At 39.2% G+C, this 24,620-nt stretch overlaps 1 protein-coding gene across 1 annotated transcript in view; it reads left to right on the top strand.

Moving 5' to 3' along the window:
• Positions 1–643: 643 nt before the first annotated feature.
• The window catches only part of sptbn1 (spectrin, beta, non-erythrocytic 1), a 297,759-nt gene continuing 273,782 nt past the window's right edge, over positions 644–24,620 (top strand). Inside the window, exon 1 of the mRNA XM_041174961.1 lies at positions 644–872. The gene's annotated coding sequence lies outside the window, so the exon portion shown is untranslated. The remainder of the gene's footprint in view (positions 873–24,620) is intronic.

Raw genomic sequence — 24,620 nt, 5'->3', positions numbered from 1 at the left:
TCACCATTGTTTCTTTTGCCAATTACCTCAAATGTGTGCCCTCTGATCCTTTCAATGGGAACAGCTTCCCTCTTATCTACTCTGTAGACACTTAACGATTTTGAATACTTCTATCAAACCCCCTCATCTCCAAGGAGCACAGTCCTGACTTTCCCAATCTTTCTACCTAACTGAAGTCCCTCATCCCTGGAACCCAATTCTTGTGAATCTTTTCTGCACTCGCTCTAGTGTCTTCACACCCTTTCTGAAATGTGGTTCCCCGACCTGGTCACAGTTCTCCAGTTGAAGCTAAACCAGTGTTTTACACAGGTTTGTAACTTGCTTGCTTTTACTCTACACGCCTGTTGATAAAGCCCAGGATGCCATGAGCTTCTTAACCGCTCATATTTTCCTTCTAAGATTTCCTCCATTTGATTCATCTGAGTTTTAACTTCTCCACGTCATACTTACTGAAGCCCTCATTTTGTAAGAGACCGGCCCAACATGAGGTAAAAGCGAGTGGCTGCGACCAGGCCCGCGGGAAGCGCTTTAGCCGCGGCCGCTTCACCCGCGAGCCGTGGCGGTTTGTTTATCCCTCCGCCACAGTGCCGGCCGGACGCCATCACTCGGAAGCAGATCCCGCGAGGTACTAAGCACTGCATTCTCCAGTCTTGTCGGAGGCGGGGGCGAGAATACGGTTGTTAGATGGGATGGAGTGAAGTGACGCGGGATGTTGTTCCCGCCTCCCCGGCCCGGCCCTCTCCTCCCCCGCCTGCCTCCTGTGTCAGCGCCCACTCAAATCAGTGCCTCTGCTTTTGCTCCACGGTGCGGATTTTCCCAGCCTCGGCTCTCTCTTCCGCAGCTCCACATTACTGGCTTCTGTCTGGGTAAAGGTATGTATTCTTCACCGGGCAAGGACGATGAACGTGGAAATAGGTCGCACTAACAGCCCTCATATAATATTTAATTACGCAGATAATTTCGATTGTATGGAGCAAAGACATCGTTTCTGATTCATTTAAAATATATGAATCTGAAGGTGAAGTGGAGAGAAGCCCGAGGTGGGAATAACCGCGGTATGTGACGATTCTCTGTGGCTCTGATGCTGTTAACAGGAGCAGATGGATTTGTTTAACATTTAAGCAACCTCAGTCTGGGTTCGAAGATTTGTTTACTTCCTTTTTTTGGTCTGGGATTTGTAGATGGTATTTTGTTCAAGTTTGAGTCCTGTGAAAGCCAATCATTTATTTTTTTCTCCACGTTAATCTAACGGTACAGATGCAAATAGGCGTGGCCGTGCGGATCTCGGGCTGCAACCAGAACAAGAGCTGTTGAATGCGCGAAAATCTAAGCGCTTTGGTTTTAATGCTGATTGCTGCTGTCACATAAATACGGTTTCGGTCGAGAATCTGAACTCTTTTGTCTTTTGCCGTAATCTTGTTTTTTTAATGTCTCTTTTTTTAAAAAAAAAGAAAGCTCTTGCAGATCTGATTTTTTTTTTGTAAATTACCCTTGATTCTTAATTTCCCGTTTAGACAGTTAACAGTAACATTAAAGGTAAGTAGCAGTGTAAAGCGTGGAAAGTTGCGCATTTTGTCAGTGAATTGGTAATGGGGTGGGAGTGGTGGTTAACGCGATGCTTTATTATGAATCGCAATGCTGCAACCGAATGCGGTGCTTGTGTCCAGCTTGCAGCTGCATTTGATATTAATCTTCACTGTACAGATAAATTGGCTGGGGTGGGGTTAGGTGCAGGGTGGGCAATTAAAATGTATGGATTTGCAATTGGAAAACGGGTGTGAGATGACATTTAGAGAATGCAGAGTTAATTATCCTGTTGATTGTACAGTACTCAATCCTCCATTTCCAATGGCGTACACACAGGGGCGGTAAAGACATCCTGGTTTTTCGCATCCCAGCCCTTTGCCCAATAATCAAGATAAACTGTACAGTCCACCTAATTAACACTTTAAAGGTATATAGTACAATTTGCATGTGTGATTTGACCCACCAAGAAGCCCTTCCACGGTTCTAGGAGATTGTTGGATCACGGAAATCCAGGTATTGAATTAACTATTGAATCATAATCTTCATATGATTTTGATTCTTTGGATCTAAAGGTTCATAATCTAGATTAGGTTTTGGGCGGCTTCAGGTCAGCAGCCCATACAAAAGAATTGAGCTTTATTTAATTGCTCTTCTGAATTGCACTGTACAGAGGAACATCCGAATTAATGTTGTAATTGTTAACCTATACCCCTCACTGACCGATTAGTTACTTGGCGTGTAGTTCACGTGAAATAAGCGAGGCTAAAACTGGAATTGTAAATTTGTAAAAACCCTTCAGTGGCTTTGAGCGCCATGCCTCATTACATAAGACCAACGTCAAGTTCAATGACAATGTTTCTACCCATTATTTCCTCTCCAGACCAACGTTATTGCTGAAAATACACTGACTGCCCTGAACATTATTGTTTTCTGCTTGACATGCATCATCCCTGGTGCCTATTATATGTCCTTGCTATAACATCAGACTAAATATATTCCTAAATTGTTCTCTATCAACAGGAATGTAATGATAGTTCATTGGAAATTTCTTGGTCATCCCATATTGCCATAAGATATTATCAGTTAAAACGTGTATGGTACGCCCTGCAATAAGATAACATGATATTAAGTGTACTATTTCTTCTGTGCAAATCCCCTTCCAACTGGAGATTCAATTCTGCCCCGTGGCACCTCCCCCCCCACCTTCTGTGTATTGATCTGATATCTTTATATTGATGGATTTCTTTTGACCATCAGATTTACTATGCAGTTATTCAGCACTCTTCTGGATATCATGTTTTTCAAGCTACTTTTGAATGCGTCACCAAAGTTATAGTGATTCAGTAACTACGCCTAAATAACATTGTGATATCTGATGACCACTGTTTTAAGAGATTTGTGGATGAAGTATTGATGAAGATGTCAGTTTGATAAATAGACCTGTCATCTGATTTGATTGCAGCTTTGTTACAGTTTAATAGGACAAATTAGCTTAATGTGCACTGTTTTAATTGGCTATGATTTTATTTGGAAATGGACAATATGATTCTATGTACTGATTAACAACCAACAAAGTTGAATTTTACTTAATAAAATTATTGACAATTACTTTGATATATTTAAAATGTTGAATTTAGTGCAGCAAAACCTTTTGTTTTTCTTGAGTAACAAAGGAAGTAAGACTACAGTCCAACTTTTCATATCTTGTAATTTTTATTCATGTAGGAGTGGAAATATTTCTCCTGTGCACAATTATCCGAGCATTAGACACAGCACTCTGATCGGAGAATGCTGCTGGTTGGAATGTATTTCAAGGACATAACATTGGGTTTGAGGTGACATGGATAAACTGCTGAAGCTTTACTCGTGTTTAGTGGTGTCATCTCAATTTTTATGTATTGTTGCTACTTTGCAACACATTCCCATATGTTACATAATATGTTTCTAAATAGTCTGCTTATTTGCACTAAGTAATTATGCAGCAGGAAAATTGATATACTCCCCTCCTGCTCCAGTATTGATTCCATTGAGAGCTTAGTGCATCAAAATTCGTTAATATCAATCTTCATAACTTCTGCTGAGTGAAGGAGATTCATGTCATCATGCGTTTGAATATGCACTTTTGGCAAGATTTGGAAAAAAAATCATACAATGATATATCAGATTCTTCATTGGTCCACCAAAAGCAATCTGATTACATCATTTTGTCAATTGTGTGGTATATTACCATAAATGGATGATTAAACATTATTTTTAAAAAAACACCGAAATAATAATTTCATGCATGCAGCATTGGTATTAGGTGCTGTCAGGTTAAATGCAATGTGGCTAGATGTAAGCTCCCTCCATTCTACTTCAACTTCTGTGCCTTAAATTGAACGCCTCTTATTGAATTAGTGCGGCATTTTCATTTCCAATAGCAGTTATTCCTAATATTTCCTGAAAGACATGCTCAATTATAAGTTGCTTAGTGTGAGCTTAGAAGTAGTTTCACAGTGTGGAATAGGAACTGGATTAAGACATTTCTTAATAAAGACAAAAGATTTTTGTAATTGATAAAAACTGTTTATCATACTTAAAAAAAATGCCTGAATTGACAAGTGTATTCCAATCTCCACAATTCCCTGACCAGTTTAATTCTGTTATCTTTAAGCCCCCTGCTTAATGATAATTAAATATTTCAACCCTTAAGAAAAAGAAACCCAAGCCTGTAATTGACACAAGCATTCAGAATGTAGAGCAAATTACACTTGGTACCTTTAGAGGGACTTGGGCCTGCATTTTAGCAGCATAATAATATATTGTGCAGTATAACCATGATATAATGTCACTGTCCTTTATAAAATATGCATCTAGTGAGCAATTCCACTGGAGATTAAACCATGTAAAAGATGTCTTGCATCAGGAACATATCTGTTATAGTTCATTGTCAAAAATATAAAAAAACTAAAAGAAATATAAAAAAACTAAAAGAAATATGTACTGGCTTTTCCCTGATCTAGAACTGGAAATTTACAAAGTTATCTGTAAAATTCCTTCACTGGATGCCAGGTGAATTTCCATCTCGGAATCTGTTTAGGTTAGCAGATTAACACAACAGCACTGCAGATCACAGACTACCTGCCTCTATCTCGAAGCCTGAAACTTTACAGGGATTTTACAATTTGTCGGTTCATTCATGAACAACAATCATAGTTTTTAGCCTGAAGATATATTTACTACTATATTTTGTGGCCTTAAGGGAAGACCACACTGACTTGTCAACAGAGTGAATCATTGTGTATTACATGGTATAACATTAGAGTCCTGAGAAAACAGTTTATCATTTAATTTACGATGATCAGCACCACAGGAGATTCACCAGTAATTTATATGAGAAACAGTACAGCAGTACATAAAAATGTCCATCCATTACAAATGTTTTTAAATCTTAAAATGCTGGCGACTTTCAAACTGCAATCAGAAACTAACTAGCACATTCTAATCTGTGATGTTTCAACCAGCAAGTAAACTGAGTGACCTGAAGCTGCATTTAGTTTTAGCAATTAAGACTTTCTGGTAGGCCAGTTCAAACTAACACAAAAGCAAATTTACACTAACAAAATTTAAACTTCATCTTTAGAATATATTCAGGATTTGATAATGGGATTTTTTTTTGCCAGTTTGATTTTGAGACTTATTTTAGAAACCTTACATACACTTGAATCAAGGGTACAAGCTGACTCGGGTTTGATATATAAGCCATTGTGATCATGATTATGTGAATGAGCATTTGATTTTCAAGTTTTCATTGTGTATTTTAGATTTTCATCTCCTTTAGTTCTGTGGAGTTCTGGTGCAATTCTTTGAAAAATTGGTCACATATGTTTCTCCTGGAAATATGGAAGTTTATAAACAGTAATGGGGGTTCAAAGAGGAGCAGAAAATTCCAGAGCAGCGTGGAATGATAAATGCAAAACATAATTTTTTATTTATTTTCATACATTTGCATGTCCTTTCTGTCCAAGGTTAGATAAAAGTAAAAAGGTAAATTTTGGTTTTGTACTTCTATTAATTAATATTATCATGTTGAGATGTTGGAGCATTTTACAAATTCTGGTGAATAAGAAGGAAAAGACTTCTTTACATTGAGTATCTTATTAAGTCTTTCAAAGATTCAAAAGCAATCTTTTTGAAAATGTAGTGATTCTTGTATAGGAGAGTACAGCAGGCATCTTGCACAAAGCAAGGTCTTACATACAGCAATGAGGTGAGTCGCCACTTAATCTGTTTTTTCTGGTTTTGGATAAGGGAGGATTTCTTATAGTGCCACGACATCTTTATCATCCACCTGAACCAGTTGTGTACAGTGGTCAGATGGGGCCTCAGTTTAGGGTGAACCTGCAACAATCAATGCTCTCTGATGTATTGGAGTATTAGCCTAGATTGTGTACCCAAGCCTTGCGAGAGAGCAACATATCACAAAATATTTACAGATGAGAGCAATTTGCCGTATTTTAACTTGTCCGTTCTAAAGAAACCTGTACTCCCCTTTTTGTTACATCTGGTTGCTTCTTATATCATTCCAGAGTTTTCATCTACTCAGAAGTCCATTCCAAGTGTTGGCTGTGACTAGTTTGAAACTGTGTTTCCCTTGTCCTACTCCCATAGTAAATGGTAAGAAAATAGTTAATCTGGAATACTTTAAAATAAACTGTCTGTAATATCACCTCTCACAAGCCTCCTTTCCAGACAGAAAAATGTCTCTCTAGTATTTCCTTACAGCTCAGATTCATGACACTAAGGGTCAGCCTCATTGCACTTTGCTGCATCCAGTGCTTGAACTTGTCCCTTGTTTCTTGATGACCAGAAACAGATACAATGCTCTAGATGTAGTCTGATCGGAGCAATGTATGATTTGATCATGATTTCCTCTGATTTGTGTTCTACCATTTTGCCTATTTACTTTCAACGTTCTGCTGACATTGTTGATTGCCTTATTAGCTGGGTATGTTGAGTGTTCAGTCATCTAGGACTGCTTGATCTATTTTTATTTCACCCACAGTTATTTCAGCAACAGAAACGTATGCTACCCATTTTTCCTTTCTATGGACAATACTTTTCACTTGTCTGCATTAAATTTCATCTGTCGTTCAGTCCACTCATATATTTTGCTTAGTGATCAAGTCAACCTGGGTTGTCATTTCCTCAAAGAAATCCAGGAAGTTGGTCAGATAGAATCTTCTGGCTAAAGTCAACTTGTCCTCTGTTAATTAGGTTACTTTACCGATCGTCAAGTTTATTTCTGATTATTAATTACATTTTTTACAAGGAATTGAAGAAAGACTAATGTGTCTGTTTTGTCGCTCTTTCAAATAGACCATTACAATTTACTGTTAGCCACCCTTCACCTATGCTTCCCCCACCCTGTGTCTACTGACTCCCTCATACTGAATGTCAGTGCCTCACAAATCTCCTTTGTTATTTTAAGTTTTAATTTATTTTAAGTTCTTTTAGCTTGTCTTCTATCTCACTTATATTGAATCTTGAATTATGCCATGATACATTTGTTGGGACGGTCTTCCTTATGGAGTAATAATTTAGAATATTACGTTATCTCGTTCTCTTCCTCAATTTCAAGCTCATTTAAATCTTTTAATGTCCATCTGTCTTCCCTGAAAAAGCCTCTTGCTAGTGTAGTACAGGAAGAAGAAGAACTCCAGAGATGAGGTAAGAGTGACTGCCCTTGACATCAAGGCAGCATTTGACTGAATGTGGCATCGAGGAGCCCTAGCAAAACTGAAGTCAATGGGAATTGGGGGGTAAAAAACTCCACTGGCTGGAGTCATACCCAGCACAAAGGAAGATGGTTGTGGTTCTTGATTGGTAAGGGGATCAAAGGTTATGGGGAGAAGGCGGGAGATTGGGGTTGAGAAACTTATCAGCCGTGAATGAATCCGGAGCAGACTTAATGGGCCAAATGGCCTAATTTCTGTTCCTATGTCTTACGGTCTTATGGTTATTGGAGGTCAATCATCTCCATCCCAAGACATCGCTCTTCTCAGGGTAATGTCCTAGACCCAGCCATCTTCAGCTGCTTCATCAGTGACCTTCGCCCTATCACGAGGTCAGAAGTGGGGATGTTTGCTGATAATTTCACATTGTTCAGTGCCAACTCCTCAAATACTGAAGCATTTCATGATCATATGCAGCAAGACCTGGACTACATTCAGGCTTGGGTTGATAAGGAGCAAGTAACATTTGTGCCACACAAGTGTCAGGCAATGGCCATCTCCAGCGAGAGAGAATCCAACCATCTCCCCTTGACATTCAATGGCATTACTGTCGCTGAATCCCCCACTAACAAAAGTCTCTGGGTTACCATTGACCAGAGTCTGAACTGAACCAATTTCCTTTTTAATCCATTCATGGGGTGTGGGTGTCGCTGGCTAGGCCAGCATTTATTGCCCATCCCTAATTGCCCTTGTTCACAGGACATTTTAAGAGTCAACCACATAGCTGTAGATCTGGAGTCACATGTAGGCCAGACCAGGTAAGACTTCCCCAGAGGACATTAGTGAACTCAATGGGTTTTTATGACAAATCGGCAATGGTTTCATGGTCATCATTAGATATTTAATTACAGATTTTTTTAATATTGAATTCAAGTTCCACTATCTGCCGGGTGGGATTCGAACCTGAGCCCCCAGAGCATTATCCTGGGTGTCTGGATTACTAGTCCAGCGACAATCATCCAGCTAAATATTGTGGCTACAAGGGCAGGTCAGAGGCTGGGAATTCTGTGGTGAGTAACTCGCCTCCTGACTCCCCGAAGCCTGGCCACCATCTACAAGGCTCAAGTCAGGAATGTGATGGAATACTCTCCACATTCCTGGACTTGTGCAGCTCCATAAACAATCACGTGTTTTAACACTATCCAGGACAAAGCAGCCTGCTGATTGATAGCCCATGCACGACCTTAAACATTGACCCGCCCCCACCACTGATGCACAGTGTCAACAGTGCATGCCATATACAGGATGCAATGCTGCCATTCACCAAGGCTCCTTCGACAGCACCTTCCAAACACGTGACCTTTACCACCTAGAAGGAAAAGGGCAGCAGATGCATGGGAACACCACCCCCATTTGTAAATTTCCCTCCAAGCTACACAACATCTAGTCTTGGAGCTTTCGTTCTTTCGCTGTCGCTGGGTAAAAATCCACTGCGGGTGTATCTGTATGGACTGCAAGAAGGGGCAAGAATTAAGGATGGGCAACAAATGCTGGCCTAGCCACATGCTGTGAAATAATACAAAAATTAACTTAAATGTATTAGATGAATGTATATTGCTTGTCAAGCTGGCAATGATTTTAGCTTGAAAGAAGAACATGTTCTGTATATACTGTACATAGTTAATAGTTTAATTTGACATGAGATGATTACTTAAACTCTAGAATACAAGCTACAGCATCCTTGAATAAAACTCCTTATGGCAGTTAAAAGTTGAAGAAATGTACTTCCAGAAAATATGGTACTGTGTTGTGCTGTTGGAAGCTATAAGTTTCGGTTCTGAAGAAACTAGGTTTCGGATGTCCCTGTAACTGACCTGTGCTGCTAACCAGCATCTCCTAATGATTACTTAAAAGTAGTGTATGTGTATGCAAATGTATGGGATAAGAAGTTTTGGCTACAATTCATCGGTAGTCTGAGGCCCAATAGAATGTGGAGGAAATAACCTTCAAGCTAAGGACATAATGTGCAGAACTTTATTAAATGCAGTGTCGTAACTCAACATATTATAGTAATAACATGCTATATGAATAACTGCATTTATGTCAGTTCATTTTGGGATACTATTTAATATCTAAATTTGCCTCTGTGACTATTGACCAACCTGTGCTTCACCTTAGTATTACATAGCTTAAAACAGTCTCCAAACACAAATTGGAAGGACAAAATCTATAATATTGGTGAGTGTCTTTCACAGTTCAGTTGGATATAAGATGAGCATTTTACCCGTGTACTTTTAAACTATACTTAGTTCCTCATGACAGCACTGAAATAGTTTAATTATGCATATTTATAAATGTTTTATTTCAGATACAAAAAATCAGCAAAAGCATGGGAGCTCTTTATTTAACAATTTCAATATGTATGTTAAAAGCTGCCCAATTTTCATATTGTATTCTGCTGCAGATAATTTCATTATGGAGACATGTTTCACCTTTATTCATGAATTTATTATTATTTATTATAGTTCATGTGTTATGTTCTATTATCATGATATGTTTTAGAGTTAGAGGTAATGTTGTCCTTATGAAAATTGTACCATTAATTTATTACTAAAATATATTGATCTTACTAAAACCATATGGACAGCAGTACAGTCCTTGCTGGATGTTTGAATGGAAAATATGATTCTACTTTGCAGTAACTTGGTTAATAGTTTCAATTTGTGAACAAAATGTGTTATTCTACTTTTTAAACTTACAATCTTGGCATTAGACAGAATATTTTATTTTAAGCATTTAGTTGCATTTTAAACTAAATTATGAATCCTTGATAACAGAGGAAGTAGAATATTGTCATCATGTGAAATAATTTTGATTTTACTTGTTAATATTTTAAGTGTGTTATAAAGCTGGGTTTTAGTATTCTGCCAAATGTATGCCATGAAACCAGACAAATCCTTAATTTTCTCCTTTAACTCCTTACCAAAGAACAGTCTAGAGTTTTACCTTAAACTATAAATTTAAGAATGAACGAAGCCTGATTTGGCTCAACAAATCATTGTAAACTGTTCAGAAATTAATTTACTAAACCCGAATTGGATTACCCTCAAGCTGATGAATGAGTAAATTAACTCTTCTTGCCAAATCATCGAGCGTAAAGCTAGGCTACAAGTCTACTGAATACAATTGGATACAAATCACAGCTTAAAGTTAAAACTGGACATGCAAATTGGACACACACAAGTGTAAACAGATTCATCTGGCAGTTGAGTAGCAAATTACTACAAAGAGTTGCTTGACTAAATGAGTGGTAAAGGTTACACAGGCAGTTCAGTCTGTCACTATAAATCAGTAATGATGATGCTAGGAGTCTTGTTGCGCAGTGGTAGCATCCCTACCTCTGGGCCAGAAGCTCTGGGTTGAAAGTCTTACGCTAGGACTTGTTGGCTACGGAAGGAGTGTTCATGATGTGGCTCAGTAGGTTAATAATCGCCTGGGAATCCTTTCACAATCTCCTGACTATTCCCCAAAATGGGAACAAAATTGTGTATCAAGATGCGCTTAAAGGAAAAAGTGATGATGTTTGAGTAAAATGAGCAGGTTCAGATATGACACTGTTGGACGAAGAGCAGGGGAGTTCTCTTAGTGCCTTGACCAACATTTATCTCTCAAGCAACCGCATCAAGACAGATTTCCTGGCATTTATTACGAACTGTTTGCAGATCCTTCTATGCAAATTAACTACCATGTTTCTACATTCTAACAGTTAATACGCTTAAAAGCGATTCATTAACTGAGGACATGAAAGGTATTAAATAAATGCAAGTTATTTCCTTCGCTACCAAACTTACTCAGACTCTCATTCTGAAAAGAAACACTTGTAATGTAGCCATTAGTTTGTAGGTTATACGTGTCATTAAAGAAAGAAAATAAAATGTAAATACTACCAGAAGAACAGTAACAAAAGTAACACCCTCTGATCTGACCATATCCCCGAATTAATGATTTGAAAAATGACATTTAAGTGGTTGCCTTTCAGTTGGCAGTTTATATTTAGTTATTTCTTGAGTCAAAAACAGTAGTATTTTATGGGTTGTAGGTCTTTTCAGAGCAGATCATTTGAAGTTTAAAGATCATTCAATGTTTTTACCACCCCTTGCCCAATTTCCTTCCCTCCTCGAAGGCGCTGCCTCACAGTAGGGAATGGTTCCATGGTGCCAAATGCCTTCTAATAGTTTTCTCGTAGCATTATGAGAACATTGCTGTCAAGAAACTAAATTGATCATATCTGGGAATCTTGTGCACTGTGCAGTTCAGTGTCGTATCACTCAACGCATTCACTCGTAAAACTATTGAAGAAACTAGTATTTAAAGCACATTTTTCATATGAATTTTACTTTGGTATATATGATTATCTTGTGCAGTTTCATATTTTTTCCAAGGTATTTTTTCTTTTGGCATCAGCTAGCCTTCTATCCATTCTCTCCCATAGTACAGTACTGTATGTCCCAGCTAGCTAACTGAGCAGCTGCTAATTTGGATTTCTACTGCATTTGCAGCTGTTATGAATTGAAATGATTTGTGTAAATGTGCCTGTGCTGGAGAGTGAAAATATATATCTCCCATTTCTGTAGCCCAGTGCTTTGCAGTATTTTTCAACATTGAGGGTGATATATAAATGCAAGCTGTTAATAATTTTAGTTCACTTAAAACCATTCAAATTTCAAACATGTAAACAATCTGATTATAATTCCCACTGGGTTCTGTGTCCTATTCAACATCGGCTATGAATAGGACTGTTAATTTGATACTGTCGTAGGAACTACTGCTTTCGGAGGCAGGATATTGTGTGAATTCTGAAGCAATTGAATTTGCTTCAAGCTTATTGCTTCAGATTGAATTCAACCTGTGGTGCAAATGAAATAAAAGTATTGACGAAACTGAATAATTTGTAACACTAGGGTTATTTGTATCCTATACAAAAACAGAAACAGAAATACCTGGAAAAAGTCAGCAGGTCTGGCAGCATCGGTGGAGAAGAGCACAGCTGATGTTTCGAGTCCTCATGACCCTTCATTTCTGTTTCTGTTTTTGTTTTGGATTTCCAGCATCGCAGTTTTTTGTTTTTATTTTTGTATCCTACTTGGTTTTGGTTTTCTGTGGGTGCATTACTTATAAATATATCGGGCAGAATTTAATCCAGGCGACAAGGGTCTCGCCTATCAACTGGAGAAACAGCGAGCATCTGCATTGCCTCCTTTGGGGAATGCCTGCTGTATTAAGTGCCAATCAGGCACTTAAGTGGCCAGCAGCAAGCTTCCTCTGGGATGAAGGATCTTAGGGTGGCGAACACATCCCCTGAGAGCTGCCAGCCAATCAGCAGGATGAAATCCTTAAATGAGCAGTAACTGCTCACTTAAGAGCCTCAATTGGCATTGAGAGGGGAAGGCTGGCCACAAGCCTTCCGACCCCGGAGTTAATCAGGGCTGAAGTGGGAAGCTGGCTGGGCCCCCATCCTCTTGATTTAATGACTCTCCCCCCCTTCCAAACTTGCCTTGGGGGAGGACATTAAATTCCGCCCCTTGTGTCTAAGATCTCTTTTTGTCTAACGTTTATGAGGATATGGCTAAATTGGACATTCTCAGAAAGACAATATATAAATTCTGAACTATTGAGATTGTAGTAATGCATTTTCGTGTGCTGACCATGATAACATGTTGTACCTGCCAAGGTATTTCAGATTCAGAGATTGCTAAATGCTTTTCAGTCACATCTGCCTCTCAGTGGTGGTTTATTCCTCCAGTGTGGGAAGTGATAAATGCCTTTTGGTGAAGGGAATAACAAGTACTGCACTTATAGTTTTTGAGCTGAATGGTGATCTGGGGCATAGGGCTTGAAAGTGGCTTCTGCTGCCAAAAACGTTTTAACTTTAAAACAAATATCATGATACATTTTTATTTAATTTGTTTCCGAAATGATATCGTTTGTAAAATATAACATTTTATGACTAGCTGTTTTCTGCAGCAACAATGTTGCAAACAGTTGAGAACTTGATGTGTAATCTGGAAACCAAGATTCTTTTTTTGCAATCTAGATTTCACTTGGACATCCAATCAATAAATATTTTTATACTTAAGTTCTGTGACTGATGCTTCCTCCACAAATGACATGGCATTGGTAGCATATTAATATTTTCCATGATCACTTTATTAAGAGGAAGAATCCTTTTCCAGTCCATGTTCTATCCCATCATGAACTGAACTCTATCATTTGATAAATGTACAAAATAATAGGGCTGAAATTTAACTACCACCTGGTTTTCCTCAGGAAATCACACTGACAAGTTAATTTTCCACCTGCCTGCAGCCGAAGTAGATCATTTTAAGTGTGGCCTTTCTTAAATCAATAGGCTGCCCACCAGATTATGCCGATGATAAGACTGGTAGGGTCTGTGCAGAGAGAAACAGAGTTAATGTTTTGCCCTTGAAATATCACAGACCTGAAATTTTAATCATGCATCGCCACAGATGCTGCTAGACCTGCTGTATTTGCATCATTTTCTGGTTTTATTTCAGGTTTCTAGCATCCACCATATTTTGCTTTTGTAGGTAGAGAGTGTCAGCTAGGGCCATTTCGTGGGGGGCCAGGTTTATAGCTTAGGAGGCCCAAGCTTTCCTTGTGGGGGAGCCTGGAGCAGTGCCCATGGTCTAATTCGTGAACTGCTCATTTCAGCTACATATTGTATAATTGGATCTTTTATGGCATTTCTCAGTCTGTTGCACTTACATGATTGCTGTTTTCTCACCGTTTCTCTTCCCTTTTAGGTGAAAGGTGGCAGGAAGAGAGTTCATCCATTTATAAAACTATATGTAGACTATAGTTCGTTTTAAAAAAACTGTTAGTTTACCAGTTTATTGGTGGAAAAATGGTGAAAGTACAGACTGTGATGGGGAGATGGCCTGATGAGCATTGGGAGAGAAGCTAGATGCATGATTTGTGAGTGAGCAAGGGGATTGGAAAGGTCTGAGTGGGAGCATTGGCCATCACATTCAGCACAGGGGATTAAGGAAGCAATCAGCTAATCAGTCTGAATTCTGTGGTATTCAAATAGCTATGTATAAATGACATAGACATGGGAAAGTTGTTGTCATGGGAATATGAAATGAACAATTATGTGCGCTGTGCCAAAACTTGTAGTGTATTATCAGGAAATCTCCAGTTGTGTTGCTCACAAATTGAAGCAAATGTTCTCTCAACTGTTTCATTAATCTTTGTTGCTTCTTTCTCTCTGTCTCTCTCCCTCCCTCTTCTTTTGTGTTCCTCTATGTCTGTACTGTTTTGCTTCTCCATATCATTCCCTATTGATGATATGCAGAAGGTGGAAAGATACTGAGGACTGTAGATCATATTCTACCAATGATAGGTACATAACTCCATTTGGGTGGGTAAGGGAACCAGTGGCAATCCACGAGGGTATTTTCTGATTGTGGGTGTGAGATACTGGTCATGGGAGTTATCCAGGCAGGGCCAAGTGCTTGAAGGTCACAAGTGGGAACGGGTCCATGTAGGGGTGGTGACCAATCTGGATACAAGGCAGTATGCTGATGACAAGTGGTGGGAGGAGAGGGATCTGCTCAGTGCTTCCACCTTACTCCTACCCACCAACCCCTCACTGAATTACACTCCAATATTTTCTCACTAACGTGTGCTGATATCACCGTATATGCTTTTCACTACCTCTCACTGATTTCAAATGCTGCCCTTTCTAACCACTACCTCACCCTACATCCTAGCATATCTCTGTTGTCTTTAGTGTCCTCCTACAATTCTTTCCTCCCCTTCCCATTCTCTGTACTTCTGTTTGCCTCTCCTTCAGCCTCATCACATCCCTTATTCCTTTCTGTTTCCATCTCCTGATCTCACTGCTTCATCTATGCCTCTTGCACTACCCTCTCATCCTCATTTCTCTCGTCATTCCTTATTTACTATCCTTATTTCCCTCTCTCTCTCTTCCTAATTCACTCATTTCCCCATGTCTGCACTAGACTGATGGCAAAACATATTTTACAGCACTAGATCAAGTATAAGTAGAACGAATAAGACTGTAAATACATTAAAAATACATGTGCATGTACGCACACACATTGCTGGTTTTCCAGTTTAGTGTTGGTAAGCCAGAGAATTCATAGCTGATTAACAGGGCACTTGAAAAGAAATGGGGAAAGAGGGCAAGTGAGGGTATCACTTATGGTTATAAGGCGTAGTGTGAGTTGATAGAAATAGGGTAAATGTGTGTCTAAAGGAAAGCACTGAGTCTTGTGGTGGAGGCAAGGGGAATGCAGTGTAACTTGACTCTTGAGCACCACAATGAGGGGGGTGGGTGGTGGAATGGGCAGGCTTGTGCAAGTGACTTTGGCATTCACCGAAATGTAATTAGTAATATTTAAAGTTACAATATCTGTAAATTTAAATAAATTTCAAATAAAGCTAAACTGTTGGAAAATAATAAATGTTTAATTACATTGAAATAAAAAACAACTGGGTGCAGGTGGCTGGAAGTGCAGCAATGCCATCTAATGTTGAGAAAACTGAAAGACCAAGTGTAATGCTCATACTTGCTTAACAGTTAAAAACAATATCTAGCTGCGACAGAATTATAACATAGGAAGAAAATTTGATGATCAGGAAATGCCAGCTAGAAATAAGACATTTTATATGTTATAACTAGATACTTCATTGATTCTTGTATCTTGTATCATTCCTGTCATCATCTTTTGTTCACTCATACCACCATAATCTTGGATTAATCATGAGAAATGCCACAGGAGATAAATTGGGGGTTAGAAGAGAGTTTATATCTACGTCTGTGGGTGTAGAGGGAGAAAGAAAGCTATGTATTATTTCAGCAGATGTCTCTTGACGTTGTTCATGATGAGTTGGAACATTTGGTATTTTATAACAATAGGGGGCTTATGTCATGTAGTGCACAATGAATTGAAGGCCAGTGGTTCACTGTAGTTGAATAAGTCTGTTTTTGTTGTAAGATTTCTGGCTTTTTGAGTATTTTGGGGATTGAATTCTGTGATTGTTTATTTCTCTGAAAATTGTAACTCAGTGGTCTTGTTTTTACCTGTATTCATAAATAAGTGACTTCTTAAATATATTCCTTTACCTCTGAATATATTTTAAAAGCAGAGGACAAACATACAGATGGTATGCATGATGATGGAGGTTGTACCTAATGTTCAGCAGAACTGGTGTGTGGGGGATGGGGGAGTGGCAATAGAGTTTAACAGCACTGTGGTAATAGTTTGAGGCTTGGCAGCCTTGAGGTGGAGTTGCTGCAGTTTGGCAACACTGTGGAGTAGAAGCTTGGGATTTAGCACAGCTGGAGCTTTGTTCAGTGGGGATTCCTGGGGTCTGTTAGAAATGGAAGGGGAGAAGGACAAAGGCCTTAACAGCATTGGTGTGAAATCTTGGGCCTGGCACTGCTGATTTATAAACGGTAATAGCTCTTTAAAAACATTGATTAAATGGTTTTGTAACTGATTCCTGAAAAAACTATTGTTTTTATGCATAAGATATTACAGTTACACAAGTGTAGAAGGTGCTGCCCTCTGTTTCCACTTCTCTGGAGCAGTTAACAAAAACATGACTTGATATAATATAACATACTTTATTTATTTTGAACCGAAAATCCCATATCTCGCAGAAAGGGTAGGAGCAGGTGGGACTTGTGACAAATATTCTACGTACATCGTCAGTCTTCCTATCAATGGTAAGCATTCCCAAAGTTACTCAAAAACACTATTTACTTTATAGCTATTTTTAAGAATAAAGTCCTAACAACTAAATGATTTATGTTGCTCATGTTAATGTCGTATACAAAAGAAAGACATTGCATAGCTTCCGATCTTTCAGTTAACATTAAATAACTAGTTTTTCACTTACAGCAGATATATGACCAAATCTAATGTGAGCTGTGATTAGTTTCTTTTCCTTTCCCCCCATCTTCCTTTTTGTCACTGCTTAACCTGTTTTCTGATAATAAAAAAGTTAAGAGCTTTTATTTTGTATCTGAAAACCTGCTCAAAGTCACCATCTAATTTGTGTTCAAATCATTTCAAAAGCACACTAACTGAAATCGTATTATACTGAGTCATGATTTTTCTTTTCCATTATAATAGTTTTTGTTTATGCTTAAGGTTTAAACAAAGTATATAATCAACATTATCTGTCATATTTGAAGTATGTCCTCTCCTATTCCTAATGGATAATTTTAACCCTATTTCTAAAAAACAGTAAAAATGAATTTTATTTGAATTAGAGCTTTTAAGATTTGGCCTTCAGCTTTTCTTGAAACTATTTCAAAATGCAACTAAACATATAGTGTTAGAGGCTGAAAAAGGAACATTATTCCAATTGATCTAATAGAATACTACTGATCCAATGTATGCACTCTGACTGCAGGATCTGGCTTGAGCTGACATTTCTAATTTAGCCCAAAAATTATCAAATCTTAGTCTTAGCTTTTGAGAGATGGTGAGGCTTTCAAAGAAAAACATCGCTGAAAGGTGAAAAGAGCAACTTTAAAATTGAAAGATGTTGTAACATGTAAATTAATGTTTTATGATATACTCTTATTTTCGACACAAGTTTCAGTTACTGATTAAAATGTTTCCAATTAACATTGAGTGTTTTGATTGGTTGACTTGCTCAATTATTTTATTGGCAAGTTATCCTGACTGGTCATTCAGGACTGGAGATTTTACCCATTCTCAATAGCAATTTTCTTGCTACTTACCTTACTTTAGATTCATATTTTTCCTACTTATTATTTGCTGCTGCTTTACTTTAAACCAATCAACAAAACACGATGTGGAAAATTATACATAAATTAAGTGCAAAAGAAGCAAATGTGATGTGAGAACTTTTTCACACAACAAGTGGCTCGAGTCTGGAATGCACTGCTTGAAAGTGTGGTGGAGGCAAGTTTAATCGAGGCATTCAAGGGGTCATTAGAAGATTATTTGAATAGAAACAATGTGCAAGCATCCGGGGAAAAGACAGGAGAATGGCACTAACTCATAATGCTCATTCGGCGAGCTGGTGCAAGCATGATGGGCTGAATGGCCTCCTTTTGTGCTGTAACATTCTGAGATTCTGTGAAGTGTAACATTTACAGGAGGTCTGTGCTATATGCAAAAAAATGATAAAAATATATCTGTCTACCCATGTATAATCCTTGAGTTAGAAACACTTAAATAATTCCAGCCCATTGAAATCAGTGGATACCACTTTATGCTCTTCTTTCCTGTATAAGATGACACTGTTACCTCTTTTAAAGAAAATTACCAGAACAACTGTTCTTGCTGTGAAAGTGCTGTTGTAACTTCCTTCACTCTATTAGATTAAACATTGATAAAAAGAATAGCGTTTTTCTAACTAATTGTGAGCAATGTCCTGGGAGGTAGACAGTTTAGTAGATCTCCCATGTTGTTGCTCACAGTCATTTCTCTGTTCCCTTGATCTCTTGTCTATTTCATTCTGTCATGTTGGCCTGTCTGAGCCTCTCTGTCTTAGCATGTTTGTGTTTTTCTGAGCAGGTGCCCTTTTTGGATGATTATCTCCATATTTTGTGTCTGTCTGTCTCATGCACACGTACAATCTCTTGTGTACAACTCCTCTTTCATCCTTTGGAGGTTTTATGTCTCTCTGTCACTGTGATGTCTGCCTAGCTAATCTTGGTGTCCACTCTTTTATTGTGCTTTATCTTTGTGTATCCACCTATTTCTCTCAAAGCTTTCCTTGGATGATTTTTTTCATCAACATGTGAAACAATTATTTGTCATCATCAATCTCTATGCCCTACTAATTTTTCTGCTTGCTTGCTCTGTTTGTCTCTGTCTCTCGTTCTCCATCTCTATACCCTCAAATATGTAGCTTTTTTTGCAGTCAGGTTTCTGACTTCAGTGCTGTGTCTTTGCTGCATGAATCACTATCTGTCCATTGATGTGCCCTCACGATCTGTTGTCCACAATCATTTGTGTCTATTGCAATATCTTCCAGACATATAGGTAAAATATATAGAAAAGATAAAACCTTTAAAATTACTTGTCTAAGCAGAGTAGACGAACAAGACAAACCAAAATAAAGAGATTTCCCTCATGCCTCCATCAATGGTTCTATAGTTCTGCATTATCGGTGTCCTTCCCCCCACCCCTTTTTTCAGTGGGACTCGTACTCTTTAGGGAACCAGTCCATCCTCAGATAGAAGAGGCTCAAACTTGCTTGACATCACAACCTAGTGGGAAGATCATGCAACAACATATTTATTTTAAACTCTATTTGAATAAGCAGCATTGATATTAAATGTTAGCATAAAAAGTGACAACATATCATGAAAGAAGCATGTGTGTGTGTGTGTGTACATCGATTTAAGTATATAGATATATATGTCCAGCACCCAACATGTCTGTCTTGTTACAGTTGCAACACTGTCCTTGGAAATTTTCACTCTTGACGTGTGAAGTTTACCAGCATTAGCAATTATCTGCTGATTAACATTAGTAGTTTATAAGTAGATATGGGCAGCCTAGATTTGTTTATTTAAAGCAATGATCTTAAAAGGCACAGACCAAATTTGCTGCTAAACAAGATAACCTATCAGCACTGCCGCAGAAAACCCTCTAATTTGCTTTGATTCTGCAATAAAATTTCACTGAGTAACGTTTGCTCCTTTAAAGTCCCTTTATTGTCATCTAACTTTTCTGATCAGGTACAGGTGATGATGTTACTGGACTAGTAAGCCAAAGGCTTCGACTAATGATCCTGAGTTCAAATCCCACTAAAGCAGCTGGGAAATGTAAATTCAGTTAATTAAGTAATCTAGCAACAATAATGGTGACTGTGAAACAACCAAATTTTGTTTAAAAACCCACCTAGTTCACTAATGCCCTTTCGGGAAGAAAATCTGATGTCCTTATTTGATCTGGCCCAATGTGGTTGACTCTTAACTATTTTCTGAAATGGCCTAGAAAGTGACTCAGTTGTATCAAGCTGCTATGAGAAACAGTAAGAATAAAAGCAGTTGGACCATCTGACATCAACAAGGGAACTGGGCATGATAAAGGCACACCCAGTCCTGTCAACCCTGCAAAGTCATCTGACATCTGGGTATTTGTACCAAAATTAGAAGAGTTGTCCCATTAACTTGTCAACCCACAGCCTAACATAGTCATACTCAGAATCATACATTACTGCCAAAGTTACAGACTCCTCCATCACAATCTCTGGATATGTTCTATTTCCAAGATGGATCCACCAGAGGAGGCAGCATAATGGTATACAGTCGGAGTCGTCGACGTTGACTCCGGACCCCATGAAGTTTCATGCCATCAGGTAAAACATGGGCAAGGAAACCCCCTTGCTGATTATCACCTACTGTCCTGCCTCAACTGATGGATCAGTGATTCTTCATGTTTAGCACGACTTGGAAGAAGTGCTGAGGGTAGCAAAGGCACAGAAAGTAGCCTAGGTAGAGAACTTCAATGTCCATTCCCAAAAGTGGCTTTGTATTATTATAGTGACAAATCCCCGAACACATTCTAGGTCACCATTTACCAGAAACCTACAGGTGCAGGACAAAACTGCAAGATTGTGTCTGTGGCAAGTGGTAAGCAAAGCAACACCAAGTCGGTGGAAGAAAACTGACCTCGTGCTTGCCCAGTCTACCTAGAGGGTACCCTCCATTTTGTGTGTGTGGCCACCAACTCTGGTTCAAAGTATAGAAAAGCATGCCAGAAGCAACATGAAGCTTACGATGAGATGTCAACCTGGCTAAGCAACTGTATGCATGCTAAATAGCCAAAACAGTATGCTATAGACAGACCTTAGTATTTGCACAACCAAAGGATCAGATCAAAACTTGGCAGTCTTACCATATCCAGTCATGAATGGTGGTAGGCAATTAAACAACTAATGGACAGAGGAGGCACACAAACTTTCCATCTTGAGGTGGTGGGGCTGAGCACATCAGTGCAAAAGATCAGGCTGAAACATTTGCATAAAAGCAAAATACTGGGGATGCTGGAAATCTAAAATTAAAACAGAAAATGCTGAAAAACCTCAGCAGGTATGGCAGAGAGAGAAAAACAGTTAATGTTTCAAGTTCGTATGACTTCTTCAGAGCTGAAACATTTGCAAACAGAAGCGCCTAGTGGGTGATCCTTGACGTCCTCCTAAGGTCGCCATAATCACAGAAACCAGTCCTCAGTTAATTTAATTCCAGGTGCTATCAAGAAATGGCTGAGTGAACAGGACGCAGCAAAGGCTGTGGGCCCTGACAACATCCCAGCTGTAGTCCTGAAAACTTGTGCTCCAGAACATTTCACATCTCCAGCCAAGCTGCTCCAGTACAGCGACAACATTGGCATCTACCTGACAAAACGGAAAATCGCCCATGTATGTCCTGTCCTGAGAAAGCAGGATGAATCCAATTTGGCCAATTGCTGTCTAATCAACCTACTCTACCATTAGCAATGTGACGGAAGGTGTAGGGTGTTGTCTGTTGTAGAGTGTTGGCTATCGTTAGGTAGGTCTTAATGAAGTCGTCTTAGTTTTAAGTAGGTTAACTATGTATTTATTAACTACAAGAACTATTTACATATAAACGGTAAAGGTTCAAGCTAGGAGCTATCTCCATGCTTTCTTGTACACACGGCTCTGTCCAACACTAAACTGACCCCCAGGTGTGGGTCATGTGTTTTGATGTCACTCAGTGGGTGGTACTATACTTAGTCCCATGTTAACCATATATATGCCAGACCCTTATACTACACCTCCCTCCAAGTCTTTATCCAATGCATTTCAAGTTATTCTAGTTTACCCCAAGTAATTACATTGCTATTACTAAATCATCTCCTCCCTTCAAATCTCTGAGTTCATAGGTTCAGGTGGCCTGGAGGCCTTATAACTTTTCCATTTCTCATTCACACTACTGTCAGAGGAGTGGTAGGCTCTAGTTGCAGGTAAACTCTGATTTGGTGGTTGTTCTGGCATCTGGGTATCTCTTCATCCTCTTTTCCATTCCTCGATACCAAGCTGCTCTTTGTTGATTAGGCATTTGTGATAATAGGTAGTTGTTGATTTATCCTGTTTTTTCTGGGGTAGACGAATGCTGTGCTCATCCCCATACCTTTTTTTTCTCTCTTCTTTCATCGTGTGGATCATTGCATGTCCTCTGTGATGGAAGGTGGCCTATCTTGTTATGAGGATATGTCTTTTTTTTTACTAAGCTCACCTTTGTGTTTGGCTGTGTGGTGTGGTTGAGGCTCTTCTGGTTGCTGGCTGCTCTCTTGTTTATTCTCCACTGAAGATGTCATGGTAACCATCTGAGTGGTTGACTGGCCTGACCAATGAGGCTTTCTGTCACCTGTAACGAAATTTAGACAAACCTGGTCAGCAAAGAGAGAAGACAGTTCAAAGGTTAAGTCCCAGTCAGGATTCTCTTGTTTGAGCTCTCAGGAGCTTGCAGTTCTATATAATTTACAACAGCAGTTGTCTTGATACCTTATGCCATTTTGAGGAGATTCAGGGCTACATGGGCAACCCCCCTTAAGAGAGAAAAAGACTGGTTACAGCTGACATACATCAGCTCAAATATTTGTTTGTTGCTACACCTTAGTGTTCCAGAATCATACTGTTGGATTCCTGCAGCCCCATAGAGTGATGTGTCTGTTGTTCAAAGCCAGAAGTGTCTTTGTCATGGTTCTTTGTCTGATAGGACCATAACACTGGCTCCCAAGTTCAATTTAAAGTTTGTGAGATGGCCGTTAACTGAAATGCCTGCGATCCAATACAAAAATGCAGGATCTTGACCTCACCCAAGAAGCATGGCTGTGTCCTTTTGGTGTGCAGTCTGTCTCATCAATCATCTTTGGGTCTTCTGTGAGCTTAGGTGTTTTGGCCTTGCACAGTTTGCCAAAGTGTCCAGTTCTGTTACATTGAAAGCATGGGGCTGAAATTGCAGGACATTGATCTTGGCTGTGGGGATGCTTTGCTTCATGGCGCTGGCATGGTCACTCTACAGGTCAGTTAGGATATTGCTTCCCTTGGCCTGGAGTGCCCCTGTTTCTGTGCTATTTAACTAACTGGACTGTGGGGTTTCCTTTGTAGTATGGTTTACTTTCTCCTCTTAAAATGGACCTATGCTGCACACAGAGTTCAACAATCTGGAGGGTTAGATCTTGCTTTGCTTTCAATAGGTCTGAGTGCATGTTGTGTGCTACTCCTACAACTATTCTATCCCTGATAAATTCAGATTTTAGGTCTTTGTATTTGTAGTCTTCAGCCATCCTGTGTAGATCATTAATGAATGATTCAACGTGTTCTCCCGGATGCTGGACATGCTTATTAAATTTAGCCCTTTTGAGGATTTTGTTGCTTCTTAAGTTAAAATAAACATTAAATGATTTTAGTATTTCTTCAAGTTTAGCCAATGATTCTTTGTTTCCTTGTCTAGCAATAATTTCGTCCACTATCGGGCTTACCGAATGGTGTGGGTCCAAACACTCCTTTCAAGTGAAGCAGCATTTCACTTGCACTTCCCTCAATTTAGTCTATTGCATTTGCTGCTCCCAATGCAGTTTCCTCTACATTGGAGAGACCAAACGCAGACTGGGTGACCGCTTTGTGGAACACCTTCGGTCTGTCCGCCAGCATGACCCAGACCTCCATGTCGCTTGCCATTTCAACACTCCACCCTGCTCTCATGCCCACATGTCCGTCCTAGGCCTGCTGCAATGTTCCAGTGAAGCTCAGCGCAAACTGGAGGAACAGCACCTCATCTTCCGACTAGGCACTTTACAGCCTTCCGGACTTAATATTGAGTTCAACAACTTTAGATCATGAGCTCTCTCCTCCATCCCCACCCCCTTTCCGATCCCCCCTTTTCCAATAATATTTATATATATTTTTCTTTTCCCACCTTTTTCCATTTTTAAATGTATTTTCATCCATTGTTTTATCTCCACCTTTTAGCCTATTTTGATCCCTTTCCCCCACCCCACCCCCACGAGGGCTATCTGTACCTTGCTCGTCCTGCTTTCTACCCATAATGTCACCTATTAGCACATATCTTAGCTAATGTCACCACCGTCAATACCTCTTTGTCCTTTTGTCTATGACATCTTTGGCGATCTCTTCTTTGCCTCTACCTATCACTGGTCCTCTATCCAGCTCTACTTGTCCCCCCCCCCTTAAACCAGCTTATATTTCACCTCTCTTCTATTTTTCCTTAGTTCTGTTGAAGAGTCATATGGACTCGAAACATTAACTCTGTTCCTCTCCGCGGATGCTGTCAGACCTGCATGAGTTTTT

Source organism: Carcharodon carcharias, chromosome 2 (genome assembly GCF_017639515.1).
Source record: "Carcharodon carcharias isolate sCarCar2 chromosome 2, sCarCar2.pri, whole genome shotgun sequence".
Taxonomy (NCBI): Eukaryota; Metazoa; Chordata; class Chondrichthyes; order Lamniformes; family Lamnidae; genus Carcharodon; species Carcharodon carcharias.
Note: the sequence above shows the minus strand (reverse complement) of the source record. Positions and strands in the feature narration are given on the sequence as shown.